We start from the raw sequence: 6,000 nt of genomic DNA, 5'->3' as shown, positions 1-6,000 counted from the left end.
AACCAGCCGCGTCCATTATGGGGCAGCCCCAGTCTCCTCTCGCAGAGGTGGCCCACCGCCACTGCTGCCAGTGCCTGGGCACTGACACACAGCACAGCTTCTCATATACAAACCCTATTCATCACAGGTCTAACAGCATCATCCAGTACAATAAAATACACCAAAAGAATTCCTTACAGCCTCATGCTAGAAAGCCACAAACTGAACTCAGGGAGGTAATTATTTTCATTAAGAGAGCCACAGAAAGTGCATGCTCTCTTTCAGTCTCTTTCATACACTGGAAAATACCTGCCATAAATTAACCAGTACCATAAATTTGGGGTCCTGCAACTTCCACATTTCACAAAAGACTGCTTGATGGATGTGAGATCAGGATTCAAGCTTTGCCACAGCATTTGAACATAACAAATCTAACAAGTTCAAGCGCAACATATGAACTGTGTATAAAACATAATGAATGTTCTGCAAACCAATGAGATTTTGTATATTATATTCCTTTGTGTATTAATGAAAAATATAGTGCCATTCCCCCTCCACAAGTTAAGTAGGGAAGGGGTGAGAAATAATATCCTCAAGTACACAGGAATACAAGAGTCTAACTTCTCCTTATAGACCTTGGCTTCTTTAAACTTTATAAAAGCACGTATCTGTATCAGAGCTTTATGATTCAAGACAACTTCTACACATCAAAAGCAATGGGAAGAATGGTGTTGCCTTTAAAAAGAAGAAACAACACAGCACAATATATTGATAATCCTGTTTCTTGAATTAGGCATTCATACAACCCACTGGATTGATGCAAATTGAATTCTGGGTATCTAACTCTCCTCCTTCAATATGCTCTCTCTCAGTCCTGTAAACCACTTTTATAGCCACGTACCTAACCTGGAGGCATTAGAGCAATGTGCAATAAAGTTCATAAAACATTATTTTGGATACATCGTACTGACTCTTCAGTATTCACAAAACATACATTACACCATCTTCCCACATCCACAAAGGTATGTAGTTTTGACAGAATGGTGTCTGAATACCAATTCTTATGACAAGGACACAATCTGGTGTCCTTACCAGTACCTTTAACAGGCTGTAAACTGAAAAGAGGAAAGCATGAGCTGCAAAAGAAGGGAGGGGGAATGGACTAGCTCCAGAGGGCATCATAGGCATAGACATATGGTACGGAAGTAGGAGTTGAGACCAGTGTTGATTAGCACTGCATTCAGGCTTCTTGCAGATGGTGAACAAAAGAAAACCTACTGATTCTGTCCACTGTGAATAAGTAGGGACCTAATACAGGTTCTCTGCAAGATGTCTTTGAAAGACTGTTTCAAATCATTACCTTGTCCTTATTTGCTAAATACAGATGAAAGTAATTTTCTGCAGGATGTTTTTCCTAATAGGAAACTCATTTCTTACACAGCAGACAAAATTTACTAGAATTCAGTAACTGCTTAATAAAGACAATTCTTTAATTATATAATAAGTCCTTTCCTCTCTCAAATTAATTTTCCAGTAATCCCCATATGTCTCTAACAGATGAGAATAATTATATTGGCTCTGCTGAATAACCTTAAGCCATTACATTCCTTTAGCTAAGCATAGTTTTATGAAACAGCCAAATGAACATTGGCTTTGTAATGAAGATCTGCAGTCCTGAATGCTTTATAGTCTAAATACTGAATTCTACCATTAGAGGCTGGATATTATTTCAACCAGCCAGGACTCTTCCAGGTAAATTGACTAACCATTTTCTAACCCACTCAATTGTAAACTGTACAATGAAGAGTTAAAAGTTTTGAAGTCCCAGGATTCTTTGTTCAGTGTTTCAGAAGGCAAAGCAAGTACAATTTGCATTACTACAATGGGGCTAATAAATATACACTGCTTCCAAAGTCTTAATATCAACTCAAATAGATTGCGCATATGCACAGCTCTAAATCACTGATTAATGCATAAATTGAAATAATTAATTCAACCACTGTATTACAGTAATGTGTCACGTTGTAGGACTTACAATATATTCACATGAAGGTAGATGGAGTTTGCTTTCATTATTCAATATGCTTACCCCTCACAAAACTAAATGGAAAGCAATAATGAAATTGATATAGGTAGATCAGTGCATGAATAAGCCTGGCTTTTATTTATTTAATAATAAAACAAATTTTAAAAGAAAATGCTTATTTAACAACACTCAGATGTTCTTTTTGTTCTCTTAAACATCTCTCTGCCTTATATTCATAATCTTTTTTCTTCTGAAAAGAGTTTTTGGTGAAAGCATCCTCACACTTATAAACTAGATCTTTGCATTGTCTGAATAAATCGTAGAATCATAGAATCATAGGATAGTTAGGTTTGGAAAGGACCTTAAGATCATCTAGTTCCAACCCCCCTGCCATGGGCAGGGACACCTCACACTAAACCATGTCACCCAAGCCTCTGCCCAAACTGGCCTTGAGTTCAATTAATCAAATGAGTTCAATTACACAAGTAAGAGCCTTACTGAATTGAGATGCTTGCCATAAAACATGAACCTGCATGGCACAGGATTAAAACCTAATGGTGCCCAGTATTTGGTGTGCCAAATCTGATAGCATTCAGTACATGCTACCTGTGTACATTCTCTGGTTCAAAATAGAACTCTTATAATACAAGTGCAATGACATACACCAGAGCTTGACTCTTAGTTCTCTTGGTCAAAGAGTAGTGAAAAATTCAGAAGGAAGAGATATCCAGTGAGCATCTTTATTTATACAGTTTTATGAAAGCTATTTAAATAAAAATTAAATGGGATGTCATCTTTGGCACTCACACTAGTTCATATTCATTGTCCAAAAAGTAAAACCTTTCACTGCCAATTACCTTGGGATACATGCTCATGCTAAGAGAGATCTGGTAAGAGCCAGGGCAGTGCAGCAGAAGGGAAGAAAGGCAGAGCTGAAGCCATAGTTCCTAATTCTTAGACAAGTTTTCCATGGGAAGACAGCAGGAGAGCTCTTTGTTACTTCTCCTGGTGAAGCTGGACCACTGAGAGTCCAGAACCAGAAGAACTGGAAGAACCAGAAATTAGAGAATGAAGAACAGGCTGACTCCCATCACTCAGGTCACTATGCTGGAAGGTGGAGTTGTGGGTCCTCTTATGGAGACTGCTTCTCCATATAAGTCATTGGAGCAATCTTTTTCTTATGCTTATAACAGCCTCTCCAGAGGGCAACATTTTCCCTGTGCTCTTCCCTTTCTGTCTGTCTAAGCCAGGCATGCAAGGCAAGTGCAGTAAAAAGAACATGGGACAGATAAGTGATGCTCTTTACAGATCTGTGCTTAAGCAAAAACGATTTATCCCTGGTCCAAGGCTTAATACTTTGTGTTACATCTAAGTCATATGTGTTTCCCACATGATTACTCAGTGATAGATAGCAAAAGATAGTCTACCAGATCCCACAGACAGCTGTCTTGAGACAACTGAATAGAGGGCTACTTCTTAAGTCAACATGTCATGATGAAATTACTGTTAATCAAGTCAGGATTACTCTAAAAAAGAGCACAACTTGTTTCCCATCACATTAGTCTTGCAGCTTCCATTCTATTGAGTAGTAAACCCAGAATTTCACACAGTACAGTATTTCAGTTGAATACTCACGTTAACAAGTTGCATGCATACAGATGGGTGCTCTTTGTGCTCTTTAGTTCTGTGGCAAAACCCAAGCCCGGAAAGATGTATTAACCAAGCTGGAAATCACAATACAATCTTTACATACCTTTAAATTTACCACAGGCTTTATACTATGTGAATTTAACTGAAAACTTTGAAACAGACCAACTATCCATCCCCTTTTGAAAGTTAGAAAGTTCTCTAAGTGTATTGTGATCACTGGAATAGTCAAAGCTCTCCTATGTCAAAGACTACAAAATCAATTAATTTTGTTAAAAGATTTATGACAGATCACTGGTTCACCATTGACTTCACAGCTGAATAGTTCCTGTTCTTGCATATCTGTGTACATAACTGAAATTACAAAACTAAGTCTTGTGAGCATCAGAAAGCTTTTTAGAGCCCCATGGCAAAGGGCACTTCAAAACTTGGTTCCCAGTAACCCACATTCCAGTCTGTTCTGACCTGCAACACCTGTGAAAAAACTTAGTTTATTATGATAATGATGTATCTGTGATTTGTTTTTTCAACTTCCTGAGGCCACTTTTTGATTTGTTAACAAAGTTGCTGACAGCATGCCAATAAAAATATGGTTTAAGATATAAAAAATCATATCTAGCTTCGTATAAAATAATTAGCAATTTACTGAAAAAAATGCCTTTCTATTTCCCTAATTCTATCTGTCCTAATTATGTAGTGTAACAGTATCATTTACTTTTTCTCATGGCTATTTTTCCAAATTTTTTCTGGCTACAAAATTTATCCATGCATCTATTTTAACGCAAGGAGAAGCCACTCTGATTTGACCTGTTACAGAAAGAGGTCTCAAGAACTTCCTACTTTTCTTACCACCTATTAAAGCTAAAGTTTAATAAAATTATTTGACATTGATTGTAATTCCCTGTTAACAGAATCCTAGCGTTCGCTGGAAGGTGAGCTGTCTAAAAAAAGCCATGGTATAATCCTTTATAAATGGTGTAAATAAAGTAAATAAATACACGTCAGAGTAACACAAATTCATGTAACAAGTCTGAGAAAGAACTGAGAATTTTAAACTTAATTTACATGATGAAAGCAGCTGTTTGCTTTAATGAGTAAATTGCAGATTTTAGAAGGAGCACAGGTGCCTGACAAATAACTAGGTTGAGCAGAACATTGCACTGATGCCACTGCAGGGTTTCCAGAACTAGGCTCACTCATTCTCAGTTTTTAATGTTTCAGCAGATGGACATTTCTAATGCTTCAGTAAGACATTTACTATCAAATGTCATAGAGATTAAAATCCTCACTTTACCACCAAAGCTCATCTCAAGCAAAACCTGGATCCTTATTAGCATAAACCCACAACACCAGCCATATGGGTTGGCTCAGTCACTCTTTGGTGTTTCCGTCTGGAGCGTCTGACTGTCTTACACCTTACTGTCATAACTGCCTACATTTTACATAAGAGCATTTGATACACAGAATGTCTTGGTCAGATAATGTAATTAGAAGCACACATTTAAGTCTAAAGAGTGTTTGCAGCAAAATTAGGGATACATGCAGAAAAGTCTTGTTCATAGCAGGAATAATAAGTTGCATTAAATAAAAAAAAAAGTGAAAGAATGGAATGAGTCTAAGCCAGCACTTTCTTTGGCATATTAGAATCATAGAATCATAGAATAGTTAGGGTTGGAAAGGACCTTAAGGTCATCTAGCTCCAACCCCCCTGCCATGGGCAGGGACACCTCACACTAAACCATATCACCCAAGGCTTCATCCAACCTGGCCTTTTGTCAGCTTTAACACTGGGTGCTGTGGATGTCTTTCTTTGATGGTACTCAGATAGCTCCTTGTTTGGTTAATTTCTAATGTCTTCTTTTCTTTTTGAACTAGTTTAAACACTTGGTATGCCTAGCATTCATTTTAATTATGCAGTTTGAAAAAAGACTTTTTTTAAAACTGGAGATTTGATTATTTGACCAAATGCTCTCTAGTCTTTTTTTTTATGTGAAGCATTTATTATTCCTATTTCTTTTCTTCATACCACTCAAGTTTGATAAACACATATGATAAACATATTTGATAAACATCATATTCCTCATCTGAGTCAGAAGGTGAGCTTCAGCTGAGTCAAAAGGTGACTCCAGCTTCTTGTGGGAAGAAGCCGGAGTCCTCAGGCAAGTAGCTCAGGTACTCTCCCCTGACCTGGAAGGCATGCCTCACCATGAGTGTCTTCACCACCCTTCACTATACATGAAGTCCCACATACTATGAAATATGTGGGGGCCCAACAGACTTGTGCAGGCTCATAGCCATGTTTTCATTTCCCCAAAAAGCAAACCATTCTGCTTGCTGCTTTGTGACAG

Source organism: Melopsittacus undulatus, chromosome 1 (assembly GCF_012275295.1).
Source record: "Melopsittacus undulatus isolate bMelUnd1 chromosome 1, bMelUnd1.mat.Z, whole genome shotgun sequence".
Taxonomy (NCBI): Eukaryota; Metazoa; Chordata; class Aves; order Psittaciformes; family Psittaculidae; genus Melopsittacus; species Melopsittacus undulatus.
Note: the sequence above shows the minus strand (reverse complement) of the source record.